We start from the raw sequence: 25037 nt of genomic DNA, 5'->3' as shown, positions 1-25037 counted from the left end.
ATGTGGGATTCGATCCCGAGTCTCCAGGATCGCGCCCTGGGCCAAAGGCAGGCGCCAAACCGCTGCGCCACCCAGGGATCCCGACATCCGTGTTTTAAAGATGGTAGAGTGAACTACCACTGTGTGCCATGATTAAGGAAAAAGCAAAATTTCCCATTTTCTTATGTTATGTTTCTTCAATGAGTTCATAGTCTGTAATGATGTCAACCAATGGACAAGTGCTTAAATCCACCATGGAACAAAAATAAAATGGAATATTAAAATGTTTTAAAGATTATTGAAATGATTTTCATCTTTCATTCCAATAAATTCAGTAATGCTGAAATGGATTAATCATAATTCTGAATTCATAACATATTTTAATCATTGGTCAATGCATGACCATCTTTGAATTGTTCATGTATGCAGCCATTTATTCTTTCAAAACATTTCAGTGAGTACCCATGACCAAGCCCCCAAGCAATACATGAACACTAATTATTGCTTTCATTGATCTCCTCTCTCTTTACCCAAAGAGATAAAAGGCAAGATCTTCACCATGAGATAAACCAATTAAAAAAAAAAAAAAAAAAAAAAAAAAAACCAATCTAGTAGATTGTGCTCATTCTGAGGAGTAAAAAGCAAGCTTTAAAAAGAATCAGTCTACATTTAACTATTTTAAATGATCAAAAATCTAGTAGCCATAAAACTTAGTTTGCATACTTTTTAAACATTCGGAAGAGAGAACTCTACTTTATATTTACTAATCTGTGCAATTTTTTATTTTAAATAATATAATGAACACCACTGAACTTAGCATTAAAAAGAAGGAAGATAATTATAATTATTAGGAATATCTGTCTGGACTTGCTACCCATGTAGATAAAAGCCAGGATCATCTTTTCTGTTGAATTTTATTTGTGCAGAATTGGATACCTGGGAGATTCAATTCAGGACACAATCTCACCAATGATCCAAGCTTGACCCTACTTAATAAATTTATTATTCACTCACTAATTGTTCTGTTTAATTACTCATGGGATAATAAGGATATCCCTTCATTTTTCTAAAAGAATTCCAAAAATTAAACAACCATCAAAACAGAAGCAAAAAACTTATTATTTACAAATGTCTGCGTGCATCATTAGAAAGGCCTAGAGCTTTTTGTCTTCTTATGGATATCAGTCGTGTAAAACATCATGATCTTTACATCCAACTGCATGCTTTCCTTTCATGCATTGTGGGATTTTTAAAAAACTGATATAAATGCAAATGCATTTGCTCACTTATAATTATACTTCAATATATGTCAGCCCACCCACACCAGATAAGTACCTTGAATAATATTTACATTTGTCCTTATGTCATTACCCAAAAGAATAGCAAACTGATTCTTTAATATCTGTTTGCTTACATAAAACTGCATAAAGAGATTGCATTAATCATGAGTGTGGTTGTATAAAACATTATCATCATTGCTCCATGCTCTCCCTCTCAATTACATAGTTTATTCAATCAACTACTTATGTAAATGTATTTCCCTTTCCTTAATAAAATGATCAATTGGCAATATGCCTCAACATAAAACAAAACACTGACTCTTATGCACAGTTGACCATATGCCCCTTAACAAAGTGATAAAAGCCTTGGCTATTAATTTATTGGGAATAAATACCTCAAAATTGTTTTTAATAACTACTCACGTTCCATTATATGCCTTAAAAGTAGTGCATCCTTATCTCTCTTATTCTTTATTCATTGATATATTTCTTTATTCATGGGCTAATTGTATTATAATAATGCAATTCATACCCCAAACCACAAAAGCCCACGAATAAGATGCTGTAGGCTCATTTCCCACAAAGAGAATAATGAGGTGTTTCTTTGTAATGGACCTCAGTTGCAGATGGGTTTAATCAAAATTCTTGTTTCAGAAACCCCATGACATTCATCATTGGTCCATGCTAGGAAATTTTTGTTTATTGATTAATTTTCTGATTCACAAATAATAATACAATCACAAAATTCCAAAAACAAGATCCTTGAATGTTAGGCTTTTCTCCTATAAAGCTAACAAACTCATTTTTTACAAAGACACTCAAAGCTGCATATGTGGATGGGTCAACTTCCCTGCTTTGTATCAAACCCACATTTAGCACTGCTTCCTGTGTGGCCCTCTCTTATTTAATTTGTCCATATGTCAAAGATGGTTCAATGAAAAATAATGAAACCACCATCTTCAATCACCTCTGGGCTGCTCCCAAAGAGCTATCAGCTACCTCTATCCATATGGGAATGCTTAAATCAACCATGGTAAAAAAATAAAGAATACTAAACTGCTCTGAAAATAAATTAACTTCTATCTTCTTTTAAAATTACCTCCACTGTACTGCTTTAGATTAAACGTAGTTTTTGGTTTATAACACATTCCCATATCAGTCCACACTTGGAGTGTTTTATTTATTTTGTGTGTGTAGTACACAATTATTTACTTTGGTATCTTCAGATAGCACCCATGAACAAGCCATCCAAACAAAGAATGTGAACTAAGGGACTTACTTATATTAGTCTTCATGCTCCTGGTTGACTACAATAATTCTTACTAAACGATTGAGTCAGCCATGCTATTGTTCACTCTGGGTAGGAAAAAGCAGATTTAGACTACATTTAGAATTTTTTAATGGCTGTTGGACAAAGCTAGATACCAATAAGAACTTTGGCTCAAAGATGCAATTCTTTATTAATCCAGGACAGAATTCTTAGTGATAAGTAATATAATAAATACTATTAAGTTCATCACCTAGTCCAAAGTTAAGATCTATAATGGTTACAAATATCTACCTGTATCAACACTTATTAAAGAGATGGTTATCTAACAGATTATTGACTGATGAAAACACTTTCCTTTTCCGTAGTTTAAAAAAACCCATCAAACTACAGAAACTCGAAACACTGCCTCTTAGCTGTACACACTAATATGTTCCACAAAAAGGGGGATTACAGAGTAAGCCTTTCCATTTTCCTTCAGGATTGTATTGATATTAATAGTGTTTACTGCACTCTGCTAATCGCCCCACAAGGAGGCTTTTGGTGTTTCATGTATTCATTTCTTTATTTATTCACACATTGATTCACTTGAAATAATACAATCCATATCCATGAACCACAAAAGCCTGGGGCAAGTTTATTGAATTTTCCTAACTTCTACTATTAGCTAATTTCTACAGAGAATATCGACCAATTCCTGCTCTGTAATGGACCTCAGAGTTACACAGAGGGCTTCATCAAAGGTGTTGATTCAGATACCTCCACCAATACTCATCATTGATCCAGGCACAGCTTGCTAGTTCTTCATTCACTTAGGCCTTCTTGAATGGATTCATTCATTCATGGACTCATGAATAGTAATTATACAATCAATAACCTTTAATGACACAAAACTGAGAACAAAAGTCTGAAAGACAACCAAGATCTGTTCATTGCCCCCTTTATGGAGAGCAAATAGTCACTCACTTTTCACAATGAACTTCTGTTTTGCCATAGGGATTAATCAGCACGCTTGCTTCATATCAATCCCTTACTTGTGACTGGCATCCACCTGCTTTTTTTTCACTTGACTTGCCTATACATTAAAGCTGGTGTCATCAACAACCACAAACCTATCATCTTAACCCACAAGTGACAAAACTGACCTCTGCCATCCTTCAAGATGTTCTAGCCTCAAAGGGTTAATAACTGAAATTTTTATCAGTAAAGGAATGTATTAAGCAAAGGTGGAAAAATGTATTAAATGGGAGGATACACTGCTTTGAGAATATGTGAAATGCCTCCTCCCCCTCACCTTAGTGGTGGTCCTTAGTTGGGATGCATTAAAGTAAATACAAATTTTAATTCATGACACATTTCAATCACGGAGCTCAGGACTGACACTCTTTAATTTCATATATTACTTAACTATTTATTTTATTGAAATAATTTAGTGGGCTTCCATAAATAACCTCCATCTTAGAACACAAACATTGATATTTACTTACATCAGTTTTTATGCTTCTCAGTCTCAGAATTAACAGCCAGGTCTCACAATTATAGGATGATTAAATCAGCTCTATAAACAAAGGAAAAAGTGGGGAGGGAAGTCAATTTGTAAAAACAGTGAAAACAGAGTTCGCTTTCCTAAACTGAAACTAGTGAAAGGACCAGTTAATCAGAAGTTCTATTTCATATCACATTCTTATCATTTTCCCAGGATGGTACTCTCTTACTTAGTAAAATTTTTACTAAATAATTTGAATACTATTGAATTTCTTGCTCAGCACAAAATTAAATAAAAATTACCAAATAGAGACATCTGACTTTACTTGCTACCTACCTAGAGGGAGCTATCATCACCTTTTTATTAGACTTCTATGTGTTAAATTTAATGTATTTAATTTAGTTTTCTGATCCAATCTCCCAATCCTCCACTACATGGATTTATGGATTTATGGATTCACTCACTTACTGGTTGCTTTTATTATTCAGGGAATAACAATACCATCTTTCTAAAGAAAACTCGAAAAGGTTAAACATCAACCCAGAACCAAAATACCACAATTTGGAAAGGTCCAGATGCATCTTTCAAAAAACGGAAGAGCCTAAAATTTCCTAGAATATTTGTCATTGGAAAACTAAGATGAATCAAAAGTCCTCATATTTAAACATGTGTTCCTAATTGGTCCATGATTTGCTTACTTTTTAAAAATAGATTGATATATAAAACTATACTTTCTCTTATACAAAGACACTAGTAACTGTGATCTTATCCACCAGACAAGAATAGTGAACAAAATTTATGTCTGACCATAGCCATTACCATCAATAACAGACTTGCCTCTTTTTTTATTGTTTGAATAAAATTGGTTTAAAAAGATTGGATTAATGATGAGTGTAGTCATATAAATCATTCTCATCATTGGTCTCTGCCTGTCTCTCAATTCTGTGGTTATTTAACTAACTATTATAGAGTAAATGTGTTGCCATTTCCTTAATAAAAGAATCAGTTGACAACCCACCACCAACAAACACTCCTGGGTATTATGTACAAATAACCAGATAGCCCTTTAATTTACTATTAATTTATTGGAGTAAGAGTTTCAGACAAATTTTAATAATACGACTCCATGTTGCATTACATTCCTTAATAATAAGTGTATAATTTGTCCTCTTTTTTTCATTCATTAGTGCATTTTTTTAATTTGTGGGTCAATTTTAGAATAAAATACAGTCCATCACTAAGAACCACAATAGCCCAAGCACACGGCACCATGTGCTCCGTTCCCACAGAGGGAATAACTACGTGTCTCTCTGTAATGGACCTCAGAGTTGCATATGGGTTTAATCAAAACTCCTGTTTCAGATACCCCATGGTACTCATCATTGGTCCAGGCACGTTTTTCTTCCTTAATGTCTTATTTATTTATTTATTTATTTATTTATCTATTTATTTATTTATTCATCCATCGATCCATGAATAACAATACAATCATAAAATTCCAAGAACACTATCCTCCCACTAGTGGCTCTTTCCCTAAAGAGCAAATAGATTAGATCTCCTTTTACAATGGACCTCAGAGAATACATCTGATCACTTATTATCCATGCCTCATTCCAAACCACATTCACCATGGGTCCTTCTGTGGCTTTATTTTATTTTATTTGCCCATGTCTTAAAGATGGTTCAATGGAAGGTTATGAAACCACCACCTTAATCACATCTCAAAACAAAGTCTTCCATTTGCTTACAGGCTGCCACACAAAACAGTTGTCAGCCAGTACTACACCAATATGGAAATGTTTGAGTCCTCTGTGGAGGAAAATAAAGTGTAATATTAGGTAATTCTGAAAATGAATGAAATGACTATTTTTTTAATCACTTCAGTTGTGCCCAATTGGATTAAAAATAATTTTTGATTGATAACATATTCCCATCACTGGCCCTTATATGGAGATTTTTATTTCTTTTATAGACAATGATTCTTTCAATACACCACTGAACACTTGTGAACAAAAGCATCCCAACCAAGGTTGGGAACTCTGAATCTTACTTACATTTGTCTCTATGTTCTTTACACACAGAGCTAACTGTCAAGATGTTGTTTCATAGAAAATGAGTAAGTTTGCTGTTTTATGGTCATTCTGTGAAGGAAAATGTAGAATTAACCTAGGTTTTTTAATGTATGTTAATCATGTAGAACTAGATAGTAATAAACTTTGGCACTTCTTAGTCTAATATTTACTTTCACTTTTAAATAATGTACTAACCATTGTCCAATAAACCTCATAAGAATAAAAACAGTATCAAAAAAAGAATAAAAACAGTATCTATCAAAAATCTTTATATTTTAATAGTTTTAACAGAATAAAAAGTAATTTTAACAGATGTTACTTTTGCAGAATTGGATACATTTAAATCCTTATTGGGACACCTGAGTGGCTCAACAGTTGAGCATCTGCCTTTGGCAGGGGTCATGATCCAGGGGTCCTGGGATTGAGTCCTGCATCAGGCTCCCTGCTAGGAGCCTGCTTCTTTCTCCCTCTGCTTCTCTCTGTGTGTCTCTCATGAATAAATAAATAAAATCTTTTTAAAAATAAATAAATAAAATAAATAAATAAATAAATAATAAATCCTTATTTTATATTCTCTGTAATGCCTCATGCCATGACCAAATCAAAATCACAATGAGGTACCAGCTCACACTGGTCAGGATGGCTAAAATTAACAACTCAGGAAACAACAGATGTTGGTGAGGATGCAGAAAAAGGGGAACCCTCTTACACTGTTGGTGGGAATCCAAACAGGTTCAGCTCCTTTGGAAAACAGTATGGGGGGTCCTCAAAAAGTTAAAAATAGAGCTACCTTGTGATCCAGCAATTGCACTACTAGATATTTATACAAAGGATACAAACATAGTGATTCGAAGGGATACATGCACCTCAATGTTTATCGCAGCAATGTCCACAATAGTTAAACTATGGAAAGAGCCTAGACGCCCATCCACAGATGAATGGATAAAGAAGGTATAGAGAGAGAGACTCTGTGTGTGTGTGTGTGTGTGTGTGTGTGTGTGTGTGGTGTATCTATAATGGAATATTACTCAGCCATCAAAAATAATGAAATCTTGCCATTTGTAACAATGTGGATAGAACTAGAAGGTGTTATGTCAAGCAAAAAAAAGTCAGAGAAAGACAAATACCACATGATTTCGCTCACACGTGGAATTTAAGAAACAAAACAGATGAACATAGGTGAATGGCAGGAAAAGTAAAATAAGATGAAAAGAGGGAGACAAACCAAAGGAGATGCTTAACTCTAGGAAACAAATTCAGGGTTGCTGAAGGGGACATGGGTGGGGAGGGGGTAACTGGGTGATGGGCATTAAGAAGGGCACATGATGTAATAAGCAACTGATGAATCACTAAGTTCTACCTCTGAAACTCATAATACACTATATGTTAATTAAATTGATTTTAGATTTATTTTTTTTAAAAAGACTCTAAAACTAAAGCAAAAAATCTGCTACCAGAGGACATTTACCAATGTCTAGAGACATTTTTGATTGTCACAACTGCAAGGGGGTGGACAATACTGGCATCTAGTAGAGGCCATGAAGTTACTAAACATTCTAAAATGTACAGGCAGCCTTCCCAGCAATGAATTATCCAGCCCAAAATGTCAGTAATGAGAGGTTGAGAAAATCCTGCTGTACCCTCTTCAAAATAATTGGTTGAGACATAAATGTATTTATACATTCACTCACAGTATCATCGATACCTACAAACATACAAACTGGATTAGAAATTTAAATGGAATTAACAGCTGTTCATATGCTCATTACTCCCAGATAGAACCAACTAGATCATATTTTCTTATTTTCAACAAGCAACCAGCATCTTAAAGACAATACAGAACAATACCACATTGCTTCCCTGGTACTCATCTGTGTCTGTTCCTGTCCCAGATAGATATGAGATTTAATCAATTTATTTTAGAACTGAGTGGTTCACAAAATATTAATAATAATAAGCACATTACACAGTCTCATACTGGGCCACATATAGCTCTTTGTTCATTTACATATTTATTTATTCATTTATTAATTTGCTTATAGTGTTACAATCCAGACCTATAAACCTTCATAGCTTAAGAACAAAATCCTGGATATTACTAACCTCTGCTGTAGGTGGATTTACTATATAGGCATTAACTAGGTCTCTGACCTCAGAGTTATAGGGTTTAATCAAAATCATTGATTCAGACACCCCAGGATACTCATCATTGGTCCAAACATGGTACCCTTTCCTTTACTCGTTAATACCTTTGTTTACTGGTTCCCTCATTAAGTTACTAATAGTAAGAAAGGCAATACACATGAATCACAAAACAAAAATACGACCCTAGAATACTACTAAATTATATCTGTAGGCTTATTTTCCATAAAACTAAGAAACTACTTTTTTACAATGATTCTTGGCATTATACACACAGACTGTCAAACTACTTGTTTCACATCAACCCCATATTTATACTTTGTCCGTGCTTGCCCTTCTTTCATTTAGTTACCCCATGTTTTAAAGATGGTACATAAGGTAGCCAGCCTCCAAGATGGCCCCCAATGATTCATGGCTTCTGGCATTCCAGCCTTGTGTAATCTCTCCCATTTGAAATAATGCCTGGCCTCTATGACCAATAGAATCCCGTGGAAGTGAAGGTATAGGACTCCTGAGTCTAGGTTATAAATACATTGAGGCTTCCATCTTCCTCTCTATTGGATTGGCTATTCTTTGCGAAGTCAGCTGTCATGTTGTGAGGATACTCAAGAAGTCATGAGGAGAGGTCTAGGAAGGGATTGTGGTCTCCCACCAACAACCAGCACCATGAAAGTGAGCCATGGAAGCAGATCCTCCAGCCCAGTCAAGCTTTCAAATGACTGCACTTTACCACCTGACATCTTGACTCCAACCACCCAAGAGAACCTAGGCCAAACTGCCCATCCAACCACTCCTGGATTCCTGCCCCATAGAAACTGTGTCAGATAACAAATGTTTATTCTTGTTTGAAACCACTAAGTTATAGGGACACCTGGGTGGCTCAGGGGTTGAGCGTCTGCCTTTGGCTCAGGGCGTGATCCCGGGGTCCCAGGATCCAGTCTCGCTTCAGATCCTGCATGGAGCCTACTTCTCCCTCTGCCTATGTCTCTGCCTCTCTTTCTGTGTGTCTCTCATGAATAAATAAATAAAATCTTTTTTTTAATTTTTTTAACAACCACTAAGTTATAGGGAAATTTGTTGCACGGCAGTAGAAAACTAATATAATACAATGATGAACCAACCACTATCGTATCTCACAATGAGGATACTGATACTACCTTCCCATTTCATATTTGCCCCCTGACATATGAAGAGTTAATGGCTTAGATCTTTATCATTGAAAAAATGTTTAAATTAACCATGATGGCAAACTAGAACATTAAAAGCCCTAAAAATGCATAAAAGTCCTCCATGTTTTAATAAACCCTAATTGCACTAAATTAGATGAATTGTAAAATTTGGTTAATTTCCTATTATGGGTCTCTGCATGGCATCCTTTGATTTTATTTAGGTATTAAGTATTTATGCCTTTGACATAATGTCATAATGAACAAACCATCTAAACCAAGGACATGAATACTAACTATAATTTACTACAATCTCTAGGCTCCTTACCCACAAAGGTAAAAACTAGAATCTTTATTACTATTGAAAAATTAAATCAGCAATAGCATTTTCATTCTGTAAGTTAAAAATACACTTTTTAAAAAGAACCAGACTTCTTTATAAAAAAGACTCAATTTTTTTTAATGGACTGAAATCATGAGGTACTGGATGAATAAACCTTGATTCCAATCACATTCTCATTATTGACTCAAGAATGACCCTATTTTTTATTGACTTATTTACTGTTTAATTTTTAATTTACATAGTGAACACTGTTAAATCCACCACCCACTAGTTGCTAAATGTAACTAGTACTACTAGCCATCTGTATACTCCCTAACCACATGGCTGACAGCGTCATTAATCTTTAAGATTCCATACTCCTGCATTGCTCAGAGTGTGCCATGAAGCACTGGCCTAAGATTTACTTTAATTTATATACATTTATTGATTCATTCATGTTTCTCTCTTATTTAATCACTCAAAGAATACTTCGATTATTTGTTCTTTTTTATTTTTAAAGAAAAAAAGTAAAACCCATCAGTACTCCAAAATTGAAATACTAGTTCATGCAATTGCTGATATCCACTTTGTCCAAAGTGGGATAAGTCTAGATTTCTTCCTCTTCATCTAAAATGGTTTAATCATTAAATTTACTTCATGACACCTCCTCCTCTGCCTGCTTTTAAATAATTGACCAATATATGAACTCTTTGTTCATTAACTTTTAACAATACATTCAAAGTGAAGGCAAGCTAGGGCCCTGGACAAGGACATTGGCTAATACTAGTATCTGTCCATATGTTCATTGTCCACAGATATAACTTGGTAGATTCCTTTTTGTTTTTTCAAATAATAATGAACAGAATTTGTTTGGTCATACCTACTATCAAATTCTCAATATTAGTCCATGCTGGGCTTTTTTCAATCAGGCACCTATTTAAGCAATTGTTTTTAATGTAAAGGATTTATTTCTGAGAACAGGACCAACAACCAGCTACCTACCAGCAAATGTGAAACAACATGGACTTTCATAGAATAGGATACATATTCTTTATGAAAAAAAGTAAGATAAACTTGATCTACTTATGATGAAACTCAGAGTTTCAAGGGATAATATAATAATAATCCTTGTTTCATTGCAAACTCAAATAATTAGTCATCATTCACTTACTCATCTTTATTCTCGCACTGCATTACTTACGATACATTTCACAGACATTATGAACTAAAGCTCAGGAACCAGATCATTGACTCCTCCTAACTTTTTGCTGCAAATCTCTCTCTCACAGAAGAAATAACCAGATTTCTTGTTTCTAATGGACATCAAAGTCACAGAGTTTAATTAAAATCTTTGATTCATACATCTCAGAATACTCATCATTAATCTATACTGAACATCATTTTCTTCCTTTATTGATGCACTGCTTATCCCTTTATTCATTGATTCACTAATAATAATATAATCCATTCTCATAAATCAAAAAGCCCAAGAACAACATCCTTGAATGTTGAGAGGACTGGCTCCATGCCCATTTCCCGCAGTGTTAATAGACAAGGACCTTTTTGGAATACATATGTATGCTCCTTGCCAATATAAATTAGTCAACATCCTTGCTTCATATCAATCTCATGGGTCCATGCTGGCCCTTTTATATTTAAAGATGATTCAAGAAATAACCACAGGACCTTTAATATTTCTCCACATCCAGAATACCAACCATTTTGTCCATCTTCCTGTGTGCTCCTGCCTCAAGGAATTCATAGCTTAAATCTTTATCAATGGAGATGTACTTAAACATAGTTCAATGCAAAAATAAAACACAATGTGGAGCAGCCCCATAAATTAATGAAACAACTCGCATCTTTTTTTATTGAATTCCAGTAGTACTAAATCAGATTAATCATAAATCCCAATTCAGGTCTCCGCTAGTGTTACTTGGCTTTACTTATTAATATATCCATTCATTACTTTGAAAAATTCAAGCAACACCCAAAAGCCAACCTCACAACCCAAGAATATAAACTGCTACTTACATCAATTTCTTCTCTCCTTACCCACACGGTTTGTCAAAAGCAAGATCTTTAGCATTAGAGAATGATTAAATCATCTGTGGCGTTTTCACTTGGTGAAGATGCAGACTTTCAAAAGAGAGAAAGAGCCTGTAGTTAGAATTTTTAAAGTGGAGGTTAGTCTTGTAGTATCAGATCAATCATGAACAAGGGTCCTTTTAGAATGTCATCATTACCCATGAATCGCACTCTCATTTATTGACTTACTTAATTTTTCTTCTTAAACAACACAGTGAACACCAACATGAGAAGAAGAACCATTATCTACCATAAATATCTGTCTATGTACTCCCTATCCATAAATTTAACAACTCAGTGGTTGCTATTAATGGACCTCACTTGTACAAAATTGGATAAATGTAAATCTTTGTTTTATGGCATATTCTCACCAATGAAGCACAAATTTTTCTGATTGATGTCTACTGATTCATTTATTTATTCATATATATAATTAGGCATAAAATAAATCAATTACCTACCTATTTTTCTAAAGAATTTCTCCATGCAAATTTCTGTGTTCACCTGAACCTAATATTACACTGTATGTTAACTAACTGGAATGTAAGTTAAAACTCGAAAAAAAAAAATGTGTGCTTTACCCAAAGTGGAAGAAATTGGTATTTCTATTTCTTTATCCAGACAACATTTGGGTATAAAAGGAGTAATCATTACCTTTGGTTCATAACACATATTCCTCATTGGCCCTTGCTCAGCCTTCTTTTGAATAATTAACCTATGCAGAAATGCACTCCTTCATTCCCTTATGACAATATGCCAGTATCAATGAAAACCAAGGCACAGAACAGGAATACTAAATATCCAGTCTCCATGCTCATGACCCAGAGACATAACTGATTACTAAAACCTCTTCTGATTTTTTTTAAATTAAGCTAGTGAATACAGTTATATTAATTGTAACTCTGGTCATATGACACATCCTCATAGGTTCACGTCTGGCCCACTCTTAATAAGACAATATTTAAACAATTATGCTTTTTATGTAAGCCTTTATTTTTGTCCTTCTTCACTAAAACCACCACACAAACAATCAAAACAGCAACATGAACTCTTAGGTGTATCTGTCCATACCTGTCCTTATGGTAGAGTTCAGAGCTTTAATTGAATCTTTGGAAACTGGTGTACAAATATACACTAATTATAATATTTTATTACATAACTTCATAGTTGGTCCACATGTGGTCTTCCTTATCTTTGCTCATATACACATTTCCTTATTCATTCCTGAGTTCATTTCCCAAAGAGTCTACCTTATGTCCTTTTTGCAATAGTCCACAGATTTTCAGACTAGGACTAACACAAATTTCTTTGTTTGTTCCATTTTTATTTTTTTTATCTTTTTAAGTTTTTATTTAAATTCCAGTATAGTTAACATACAGTGTAATGTTAGTTTCAGGTGTACAATATAGTGATTCGGCACTTCCATACAATACCCAGTGCTCATCACAAGTGTACCCCTTCATCCCCATCAATTGTTTCCCCTATTCCTGCCCCTGACCTTCCCTCTGGTAACCCTCAGTTTGTTCACTATAATTAAGAGTTTGTTTCTCACTTTGTCTCTCTTTTTTTCCCTATCTCATTTTAGATTGTTAAATTCCAAATTGGAATGAAATCATATATTTATCTTTCTCCGATTGATTTATTTTGCTTAACATAATATTCTCTAGCTCTATCGATGTCATTGTAAATGACAAGATTTCATTCTTTTTGATTAATATATATATTTATTAATTCTTTAAGTAAATACCTAGTAGTGCAGTTGCTGGATTGTAGCTTATTTCCATTTTTAACTTTTTGAGGAACCTCCATACTGTTTTCCATAGTGGCTTTACCAGTTTGCATTCCCACCAATAGCGTGAGAGGGTTTCCTTTCCCCACATCCCACAGGATTTTATTTTATTTATTTTTATTTATTTTTTAAGATTTTATTTATTTATTCATGGGAGACAGAGAGAGAGAGAGAGAGAGAGGCAGAGACACAGGCAGAGGGAGAAGCAGGCTCCACGTGGGGAGCCTGACGCAGGACTCAATCCTTGGGTCTCCAGGATCATGCCCTGGGCCGAAGGTGGCGCTAAACTGCTGAGCTACCCGGGCTGCCCCCCCACAGGATTTTAGATTCAAACTCAGCCTCCACTTGAGGACTCATCATTGTCTCCAGCTTTACACTCTTTCTTCAGTCCTTTATCCTTTTGTTTATTGATTCATTCACTGCTCCAAAAATAATATAGTCAATACATATAAATCACAAAAGCTCAAAAATATTATCTTGAAAATTACTAAGATCTATGCATATGCTCATTTCCCACAGAACTAATGCATTAGATCTCTTTTTGCAATGGCCTTCAGAGTAGCACACATGTGCTTCCTGAATATTTTGAAGAGATGAATGTTAAAATCCACCGTCATGTAAATACCATGTATAAACATGTATGAAACACCTGCCTTTTGTTAGGAGTCATCAGTTGTGCACAATTGAATCAATCATCATTATCTATGGTTCCTAATCTATCCCTGTCATAGGTAATGTACAGCATTCTTTAATGCTATACTTTCATGTAGCTCTTTATTAATTGAAATACTTCAGTGAACACCCTTGAGGAAGTTACCTTAACCAAGCACATAAACTTTGACTATTACCTCAGTATTTATGCTCCTTAACCACAGATCCAAAATCTTCATCATTAGATTTCATTAAAGCAACTATTCTGTCTTAATTCTGAGAGAAAAATCAGGCTTTAAAAATAATGGGAAAAAAAATGACAAAAAACATAAATTTAGGTATGCTTAAAAGATATTAATTGTAGAGTTCTAGATTAAACATAAAACTTCTTTCTTTTCATTGGCTCAAGAATATCACTACTGTTTATTTACTTAATCATTTAATTTTAAATAATATAATGAACACCGTCAAATCTACCACTCAACCCACAAGGGATAACTACGATAATTATAAACATGCCCACGTACTTCACATAGGTAAAACCTACATTGTCCTTTTCAAAGGATCTCCCTTGTACTGACTGGATAAATTTTTTTTAAATTTTCTTTTTTTTTTATGATAGTCACACAGAGAGAGAGAGAGAGAGAGAGAGGCAGAGACACAAGGCAGAGGGAGATGCAGGCTCCATGTACCGGGAGCCCGACGTGGGATTCGATCCCGGGTCTCCAGGATCACGCCCTGGGCCAAAGGCAGGCGCTAAACCGCTGCGCCACCCAGGGATCCCTGACTGGATAAATTTAAATCCTTGTTTCACAGCATATTTTAACAATGGTCCATGGTTGACTCTACATAATGTATTCATTCATTCATTCATTCATTCAATTACCCATGGAATAATTTTAACTGTTGTTCATTATATAAAGAAAAAGCAGGAGCACCTGGGTGGCTCATTCAGTCAAACATCTGACTCTTGATTTCGGTTCAAGTCATGATCACAGGGTTCTGAGATGGAGCCCCAAGTCAGGCTCCTCGCTCGGCAGGGAGTTTGCTTGAGGATTTCTCTCTCCCTCTCCCTCTTCCCCTCCCCACACTCACTCTCATGAGCTCTCTCTCTAAAATAAATGAATAAATCGAAAGAAGAAAGAAAGAAAGAAAGAAAGAAAGAAAGAAAGAAAGAAAGAAAGAAAGAAAGAAAGAAAGAAGAAAAAGAAAGAAAAAGAAAGAAAGAAAGAAAGAAGAAAAAGAAAGAAGAAAAGAAAGAAAGAAAGAAAGAAAGAAAGAAAGAAAGAAAGAAAGAAAGAAAAAAGAAAAGAAGAGAAAAAAAAGAGAAAAGAAAAGGCAAAGGTGGTAGCTTCACTGTTTCACTTATGGTGAGCACAGCATAACATACAGAGTTGTCAAATCACTATGATGTACATCTGAAACTAATGTAACACTATGTGTTAACTATACTTTGACTTAAAAAACAAGAAAAAAAAAGAAAAAGTGAAATGGTAAAATAGGCAGCACCTCAGAAAGGAAATAACTACTACATGTATCTGTGTACATTATACAAAGCAGGAAAAGCCTAGCTTTTTTTAAATATGCATAGAGTAGTGCAAAACAGGATAATCATCATCCTTATTCCATAATAAGGGACCTCGCTGGTGTATGATTTTCACCTTTTAAATAAAATATGAATCCATTCATACGCTTACAATAACATATAATGTGTCATTATTATAATTATAACTCACCGGACAAAACTTTGAATAATATTAACATGTGATCATATGCTCACAGTAAACCATCTTGTTACAGGATCTATTCTCATCACTGGTCTGTAACCTCTTTTTTCAATTAGAGCCTTATTATTTACTTATGCAAACATTTTTCCCTTTTCTTAATAGAATAAACCATCAGCAACCCACCATCAATTCATAATCACAACATTCAATCTTGGGCATACCTTTCTATCTGCTCCCTGCTGAACAGAGTAAAACCTTGACCTACTTATTTTTCTAGACCTCACTACTTCAGAAAGGTCTCAAAACATACTCTCATAATTGAACGAGGTGTGGCTTTCCTTGTCATCATTTACCCCTTCATTTCTTTCTTTAATCAGGCCTTATTTCATTTGTGAATAAAAACATCCTACACCCAAGGAATACAAAGCCTAGGAAAAGGATCCTGAATATTCCCTTCTTCCTTCACAAGTACATTCACCACAGAGGAACTCTTCCTCTTCTTGGGATGACCTCAGACCTACAGAGCTTCATCAAAATCTTTAATTCAGACACCCCAGGGTACTCATCCTGATCCAAACTTGGCAATTTTTTAAAAGATTTTATTTATTTATGAGACAAGGAGAGAGCACGAGCAGAGGGAGGGGCAGAGGGAGAGGGAGAAGCAGACTCCCCACTGAGCCGGAGTGGGGGGGTCCTCCATCCCAGGACCCTGAGATCATGACCTGAGCCAAAAGCTAATGTTTAACTGACTGAGCCACCTAGGCACCCCTAAACATGGCTCTTTTTGGTCTTCATTCATATCTTTCTGCGTCATTTTTACATGCACAAACTTTAACAATACAATCAATAGCCACGAATCACAAATGCCAAGAATGAGATGTATGATTCTTACTAACATTAGCCTATCCTCACTTGTCCCACAAAGCTAATACATTTGATGTCTTTATCTAGTGCACCTCTGGTTGCACATAGGGATTGACAGTGAGCTTCATATCAACATCACATTGATACAGGTTTTTGTTTGTCTCCTTACAAGTCCACATTGCAAAGATGGTAAAATGAACAACTGTCAACCCTCCTCTTCCCTAAAAGAATGTAATTTTCGCCCATCGTCCTATGTTCTCCTCCCTCAGCAAGTAAATGACCTTGATCTTTATCAACGAAGGGATATATACTTCTAAATATACTTTGGTGCCAAACTAAAATGACATATTATTAGGTGGCCTTGAAAATGACTAATCTAAAAAAAAGAAAAAAAGAAAATGACTAATCTATGAACCTTGATTCATAACATATTTATACTCTTGGTCAATGCTTGATGTTCTTTGATTTTATATATATGTATATCTATCTATCAAGCCAGTTTTTTAAAAAAAATTTCTTGGAAATTCATGAACAATCTCCTCAGAGAACAGGAACTTTGATAGCTATTTATATTGGTCTCTGTGCTCTTTGCCCACAGAGGCAACAAGTAAGATCTTTACCATTAGAGAATTACTAAGCTGGCTTTGGTGTGCTCTTGCTTTAAGTGAAAAAGCCAATTCTAAACAGTCTCTATTAAATGTGTCTAAGTGGACGTGAGTTTTACATTGCCTGATTAATGATAAAGCTGGATTGTATCACATTCCCAGTGTTGGCGCAAAAACCGTACTTCTTTTTATCAGTTCATTTTATTTTTAATTTTTGGCAATGTAGTAAACATCATGGAATCTGAGACTTGACTCAAGAAAAAGGCTTGTAACCATTATATTCCCTACTCTTGATAGCCTAGTAATTATTTTCCTGACTCGTGAAGAATTGTATGGATTTAGAACCTGGCATCATGGCACATTCTCAATAGTCTTAGTTTTATCACTTATTTATCTAATTACCAATGGAATAATGTGATCATCTATTTATTTCTCTAAAAGCATACATAATATATGAAAATTCATGTTTCACAGCATTATACACATATAATGTAAATAGATAATATGGTAAAATTATGTATATACAGTATATAATAGTAAACTTTCCAACTGAAACCCAGAACTGAAATACCATCATTACATAAAACTGTTTCTATGTCCTTAACCCAAGTAGGAAGAAACTAGACCTCATCTTTTTTATATGGCCATCAGTAGGGTAGATTAAGATTACTTGTTAATGCTCCATATTGTCCATAATTTTACCTCTTTTAAGTAATCGTTTGAAATGATCATATTGGGGCACCCGGGTGGACCAGTTGGTTAGGTGTCCAACTCTTTATTTCAGCTCAGGTCATGATCTCAGGGTCATGAGATGGAGCCCTGCATCGGGTTCCACACTGGGTGTGGAGCCTGCTTAAGATGCTCTCTCTCCCTCTCCCTCTACCCTCTCCTCCTCTAAAAAAATAAAATAAAATAAACTGATCATATTCACTCACTCAATAACTTATAATAATATATAATTACTTGAGATTCTATAGACCCTATACTTGAACACCTAGACATACTATCAACTGCCCACACACTCACTGCCCACAGAAATAACTGTCTCTTTTCAGTTTGTGCTCTCAAATAAAATTCAGGGAACACAATTAGATTAATCATGACTGGTGTCACATAGCACCTCCTCAACACTGACTTGTTCTTGCTTCTTTTCAATTAGAGTTATGTAATCATTGGTTTATATAAACATTTTTTTCCTTCTTCCTAACAAAACTAACAACCAGCAAATTCCCAGCAATGAGACTGTGGACATGCACATGTTGATACATCTGTGTGTGCTCCTATGTGTCTGGACTTCCTATGTGCTCTAAAGGGGACAACAGCTTTTACCTATATATAGGTAATATATATTCAGTATATATTATATTGAAATTCAATGTTAAACAAATATGTTACTAATAATACTTGTTTCATGACAAGTTCTCGTAAGTGATTACATGTGATCTTCTTTGTCTTCATTCATTTATTCATGCATTCACTGATTCACTTACACAATACAATCCATACACAAAATCACTAAGACCCAAAACCAGATCACCAATGGGCTTGAACTCTATTCCCTTAAAGAAAACGACTAGGTCTCTTTTATTGTTTTTTCAATTTCAGTTCCTGTATAGTTAACATACAGTGTTATTATATGGACCTCAGAGTTAAGGGTTTAATCAAAATTCTTGATTCATATACCCCAGAACTACTCATCATTGATCCAAGCTCAACATTCTTTTACTTCGTTTATTTATGTATACATTGTGTATTGATTGTTTATGCATTACTTATTGATTACTTCATTCATGACTTCACTGATATAAAAAAAGTACTTCCTATGAATCACAAAAATCTAGGAACAAGATCTTTGAATATTGCAGGGAGCTGTTTATAGGCTTATTTCCCACAGAGCTAGTAAATGAGATCTCTTTTTAATTGGACCTCAGTGTTGCACGTATGGATTAATCAATAAACTTGCTTCATACCCATCCCATGTGTTTCACTGCACTCTTGCTCATCTTTCATTTAATTTCTTCATATTTTAAAAATAGTACACTGACCCTGCCTTCGACTTTCTCCACAACTAGAATGCTGGCAATACTTTCTATCTTCCCAGGTGCTCCTTCCTCAAAGATTTAACTATCTAGATAGCTATCAATAGAGAATGTTCTTAGAATGTGGTGCAGAAATAAAATGGAATATTAAGCATCTCTGAAAATGGATGAAAACCCTCAAATTTTGTTCCCAATGGATCTCAATTAGACTAAAATGAACTAATCTTAATCCGCGGTTCATTACACACTCCCAGCTGTGGTTTGTGCACAGCGTGTTTGGTTTCACTTATGTTTACAGTGGCCATTCTTCCTTTGAAAACAATCCCATGGACCACATGAATTACTTTCAAATCAAGAACACAAACTCTGTCACTTACATGAGTCACTTTGGTCCTTATCCATAGAAGGGACAGTCAATATCTTCCTCTTGAGATAATGAAGAAATCAGACTAGGTACATTGAAACTGTGGAGTAAGAAGCAGATTTTAGAAAACTGAAGAAGCAGTATAGATTCAAAATTTTTTAAAGGCACTTTAGTCCTACTGTACTAGATTTATCATAAATCTCGTTTTTAATTACATTCCCATTCTTAGCCCACAAATGGCAACCTTTTGCCTTACTGAATTCTTTAATTATTAATATATGTACTATAAGGATAACTGCTAAATCTATATCCTAGTAGAAGAATTAAGAACAATGCCTATTCCAAATTCTGTCTATTAAACCTTAGCCACACAGGTCCAAGCCTGGATTGTCTTTTGTATGGTCTTCCTTGATTAGAATTTGGAAAATTTACATCTTCAATTCTTGACATAGTCTCATCAATGATCCATGCTTGACTGTATTTTATAAATTTATTTATTTGTTTGGGGTTTATTTGCCTATGAAATAATTTATTTGAATTTTCTCTTCTTTTCAAAAAAAAAAAAAAAGCAAAATACTATTACAAGTAATTGCCTCTACACCCTTTACCCAAAGTGGGCAGAGCAACCCCTTTTACTTATATGGACATCTGAATGACAGCGAAAGATTAATAATGAACTTCTTCTAATGACATATTTATCCTCATAATATGTTTGCCCTCTTTTAAATAATCTCTTCCTTCTTTCATAATAATATCAATATTTGTTGAAACTACATACCTAGACATACCTAAATAATACTAATATCTTCCCATAAACTCAAATACCCAGAGAAAAACAGTTAGATGTGTTTTTTAAAAATGATACTGATTTAGAATAACTAACCTAATCACAAGTCCTCTCATGTAATACATTAACATTGGGCCATGCTTGGTCTTCTTTAATTAAGTAGTTCTGTAATCAATATTTATTATGTTTTCTTTTTCTCCCTTTTCTTAATAAAATTAACAACCACGAATCCAGAAGTAATACCCATGGTCACAGACATCTGCCTACATGTTTCTGATAAAATACAGTAAAAGCCTTGCACTCTTCACTTGCTGGAACTCAGCTCCTCAGAAGTATTTTAATAATAATGTATTTCTCATTAAACACACTCATAATTGGCAAATACCTAGCCCTCATTGTATTTGTGGATATATTTCTTTCTTTACTCATACTGATTCACTACTACATGTGCATAAAAGTACCTAAAATGTACCAAAGCCACAAGCAAGGCATTTGTATTCCTAACTTCTGCCACAATTCATGTTCCACCAAGGCAAGAAATTAGGTTTGTTTTTTATGATAGACCTCAGAGTTATAAGGTTTAATCAAAATCCTTGGTTCAGACACCCCAGGGTACTCATCATTGGTCCAGGCTTGGGACTTTTTAATTTATTCATTTACACATTTGTTCATTCATTCATTCATTGACTAAAAATTATTCGATCATATTCATGAATCACAATAAAGCAAGAATAAGATATAAGAATATCACTAACTTCTGTCTTTTGTTTAATTTCTCCCAGAACTAATACACTACAGTGACTCACAGTTGTGTATACAGATCCATCATTCTTCATGCAAACTCATACTTATCATAACCATGTGTAGCATTCTTTCTTTAATTTGGTCAAATTTTAAACATATAATGAAGAAAATCCAGGAACCAACGGTTCACCAACAATCTTTACTTGTGGTCTTTATCACCATGTTAGACACTCAAATCTTTTTCAGTGGTGGAATGTGTAAATCAAGAATGATGGAATATAAAATGAAATATTAAAAAAGGTAAAATGAATGAAGCATCCTCTTTCACTTTTTTTTTCTCTTTCACTTATTAAAAAGGACCTTGTTTGTTCAAAGATTAAGCTAAAATTTTGTTTCATGGCACATTTACCAGTGCTCATTCCTGAGTCTCTTTATGTATTTATCTCTTTTTTTATTTATTATTTAATTTGATAGTCGTGGATTAACTAGTGATTTAACTATCTTATAGAAGAAAATTAACAAGAGTCTACCAGCAGCCTAAAGTGAAATAATACAACATGACTCTATCTATGAACCTGAAACAACTAGGTTGGAGCCTAGACTTTGTTTTTTTACATGGGTATTAACAACAAACACTGAATTTATCCTAACTCTTGCTTTATGAGTTATGCCCATCACTGGTCTATGATTTGCTTTCTTTTCATTATTTGATTGTGATTTAAATGTATTCATCCATTCCCTTAGAATCCCTAGCTTGGAATCTGAAGAAACTGACCAAAAACTCTCAATAAAACTAGTACCTGTCAACTTGTTCATTACCTCCAGAGGTAACCAACTAGATCTTTGCTATTTTTTAATGCACTCAATAAATAAACTAGGTTAATTATAATTCTTATATAATCTCAACATTGGTATTCTTCAATTTTCTTATTTATTTCTACTTTATTTCTCATCTTCCCCTTTTTATTTTTTTTTTAATTTTTATTTTATGATAGTCACAGAGAGAGAGAGAGAGAGAGGCAGAGACACAGGCAGAGGGAGAAGCAGGCTCCATGCACCGGGAGCCCGATGTGGGATTCGATCCCGGGTCTCCAGGATCGTGCCCTGGGCCAAAGGCAGGCGCCAAACCGCTGCGCCACCCAGGGATCCTCATCTTCCCCTTTTTAGAAATGGATATCAGTGCTTTATTTTTTTAATGAACTTCAGTGTTTCAAAAACATATCAATAATAATCCTTGGTCCATGAGATACACTCATCATTAGTCCATACTTGGCCTCTTTTCATTCATTTATACATTCGGTTAATGATTTGCTCATTGATTTGCTTATGCAATAATAACCTAATCAATACCTGTGAGCCTCAAAAGTCTATGAGTAAGACTGCAATCTTTCTAACCCCGGATGTCAAGCTCATTTCCCATAAAAGTGAGACCTGATATTTTTTGCAGTAGATTTCAGTGGTGCCCATCTGGATTAACCAACACCTTTGCTCAGAATGTTATCTCTCACTCTATGCTTACCCTGCTTGATTCTCTTCTAGTTAGTTAGTTAATCAGCTACTTGTTCACATAGGTCATTTTCTTTCAAAACAAAAACAAAACTAGCAACACATCAACAACCCAATACAACACCACTGATTACCACACATATCTGTTCATATGCTCATTAACCATAGGGATTAACCACTTTACATCATTTTTATGGATTTTGGTGCTTCACAAAAAAATATTTAAAATATTTCTCACTTCAATATGCACATTAATATTTAATGTGTGCTTTTTCCTATTTTTCTCTTTTGCTACTCATTTTTCATCGATCCATTAATTGACTAATAATAAAACAATCAGGGCAGCCCGGGGGGCTCAGCAGTTTAGTGCCGCCTTCAGCCCAGGGCGTGATCCTGGAGACCCAGGATCGAGTCCTGTATCAGGCTCCCTGCATGGAGCGTATCAGGCTCCCTGCATGGAGCCTGCTTCTCCCTCTGCCTGTGTCTTTGCCTATCTCTGTCTCTGTGTCTCTCATGAATAAATAAAATATTTAAAAATAATAATAATACTAATAGGGATCCCTGGGTGGCGCAGCGGTTTGGCTCCTGCCTTTGGCCCAGGGCGCGATCCTGGAGACCCGGGATCGAATCCCACATCGGGCTCCCGGTGCATGGAGCCTGCTCCTCCCTCTGCCTGTGTCTCTGCCTCTCTCTCTTTCTGTGACTATCATAAATAAATAAAAATTAAGAAAAAATAGTAATAATAATAAAACAATCAATATCCATGGGTCATAAAAACATAATGGAAAAGATCCCTGAATATTTTCACCACTGGTGCATAGTAGTGCTGGCCAGTAGACATAGTGCAAGCCATCCATAAACTTTTCAGTTTTCTAGAATCTACATTTTAGAAAATTAAAAAGAAACAGGTAAAACCAATTGTAATTGTATATTTTATATAATCCAAATTGATTTAACCTAAAATACTATCATTTCAACATGTCATCTATATAAATATATTTCAATGAAATATTCTATTTTTTGGAGTGGGTCTTCTAAATTTGGTGTGTATTCTCAAAATAGATCACATCTTAATTCACACTAGCCGCATTCTAGTGCTCAGTCACCACCTGTGGCTAGTGGTCACTCTATTGGGCAGCATATGTGCACAGGCTAATTTCCCACAGAAATAATACACTATCTATCTCTCTATAATGATCAAAAACAGATAAGTCTATCAAACTCTTGATACATATCAATCCCACACTCATTACCAGCCTGTTCATAGCCCTCTTTTTTTTAATTTGTTTGTTTTTCAAATATAAAACAATGAATTATTATGAATTCCCCATCATCCAGAATAGAATACTGATAGTGTCTGTCCATCTCTCCATGGGCCACCCTCTTGACTAGTTAACAGCATAGAGCTTTTGTACCAATGAGAAAATGTTTAAATCAGCAGTGATGTATTTAATAATGGAACAATAAAATGCCAATAACACAAGTAAAAGTTTGGTATATTTTTAGTAGAACTAAGTTGTATTGAATTGGGTTCATTGTAAGCTTTGGTTCATACCACACTCATCATTGGTTTACGCACGGCCTCCTGTGATATTACCAATATATGAAGCTATTTGTTTCTTTTAAGTAATACAGTTAACATACATGAGCAAACCACCCCAACCAAGAACAAGAACTTTGTCACTTACATTAGCCTCCATGCTCCTTACGCATAGAGGCAAGTTGCTTATCTGTTACAGATGGCTATTCAGCTCTAGTGCATTCTTTCTGTAGAATAGAAATCAGGTATAAGAAAAATGAAAGCTATTAAGATTTAAAATTCTTTTAAATGAATGTTAGTTGTGAAATACCAGAGTAACTATAATCCTTGGCTTCGGGGAAGTGTGGAAGTGGTTCCAACACAGTATGTTCACCATGTGAGAACAGATAATCCATCTCTAGAAATTTCTGCATAAGGAAGAGTCTCATTCAAACCAGAAGTGAATCATAATGGCCTAGACTTTGAACTAAAGCACTGGCTTTATGGACTTTTGTTCCAAAGAAAGAATAACTGTACTTTATGTATGACATGAAGTCCACATACTCTCACCAGTTGGGAGAAATGTGGTAGGTTATGTCATTTTTCAGCAAATGTTCCTTTTCCCTTCCTTAAACTCCAT

At 34.7% G+C, this 25037-nt stretch overlaps 1 long non-coding RNA gene, 6 other non-coding genes and 1 pseudogene across 19 annotated transcripts in view; all 8 read right to left on the bottom strand.

Annotated features, from left to right (window-relative positions):
* Nucleotides 1-25037, bottom strand: part of LOC112657025 (uncharacterized) — a 107058-nt gene that overhangs the window by 60354 nt on the left and 21667 nt on the right. For 12 of the 13 annotated variants that reach the window (XR_007412562.1, XR_007412568.1, XR_007412569.1 and 9 more), the window contains 6 exons: nucleotides 24567-24645; nucleotides 19855-19941; nucleotides 11749-11853; nucleotides 6067-6153; nucleotides 4014-4084; nucleotides 2539-2615 (listed from right to left, as the gene is read on the bottom strand). This is a non-coding gene — a long non-coding RNA (uncharacterized LOC112657025). The remainder of the gene's footprint in view (nucleotides 1-2538; nucleotides 2616-4013; nucleotides 4085-6066; nucleotides 6154-11748; nucleotides 11854-19854; nucleotides 19942-24566; nucleotides 24646-25037) is intronic. The other variant, XR_007412566.1, reaches the window with a different exon arrangement.
* Nucleotides 1869-1941, bottom strand: LOC112658182 (small nucleolar RNA SNORD113/SNORD114 family). The gene has a single exon (XR_003135577.1). It is a non-coding gene; the product is annotated as a small nucleolar RNA SNORD113/SNORD114 family (small nucleolar RNA).
* Nucleotides 3234-3311, bottom strand: LOC112658172 (small nucleolar RNA SNORD113/SNORD114 family; annotated as a pseudogene).
* On the bottom strand, nucleotides 5328-5402 carry LOC112658171 (small nucleolar RNA SNORD113/SNORD114 family). The gene has a single exon (XR_003135568.1). It is a non-coding gene; the product is annotated as a small nucleolar RNA SNORD113/SNORD114 family (small nucleolar RNA).
* Nucleotides 8230-8301, bottom strand: LOC112658176 (small nucleolar RNA SNORD113/SNORD114 family). Its single transcript, XR_003135571.1, has one exon. It is a non-coding gene; the product is annotated as a small nucleolar RNA SNORD113/SNORD114 family (small nucleolar RNA).
* Nucleotides 11031-11102, bottom strand: LOC112658187 (small nucleolar RNA SNORD113/SNORD114 family). Its single transcript, XR_003135581.1, has one exon. It is a non-coding gene; the product is annotated as a small nucleolar RNA SNORD113/SNORD114 family (small nucleolar RNA).
* LOC112658173 (small nucleolar RNA SNORD113/SNORD114 family) lies at nucleotides 19075-19146 on the bottom strand. The gene has a single exon (XR_003135569.1). It is a non-coding gene; the product is annotated as a small nucleolar RNA SNORD113/SNORD114 family (small nucleolar RNA).
* Nucleotides 21187-21258, bottom strand: LOC112658178 (small nucleolar RNA SNORD113/SNORD114 family). The gene has a single exon (XR_003135573.1). It is a non-coding gene; the product is annotated as a small nucleolar RNA SNORD113/SNORD114 family (small nucleolar RNA).

The sequence above is a fragment of the Canis lupus genome, chromosome 8 (assembly GCF_003254725.2).
Source record: "Canis lupus dingo isolate Sandy chromosome 8, ASM325472v2, whole genome shotgun sequence".
Classification (NCBI taxonomy): Eukaryota; Metazoa; Chordata; class Mammalia; order Carnivora; family Canidae; genus Canis; species Canis lupus.
The sequence above is the reverse complement of the archived record's forward strand: the minus strand, read 5'-3'. Positions and strand labels throughout refer to the sequence as shown.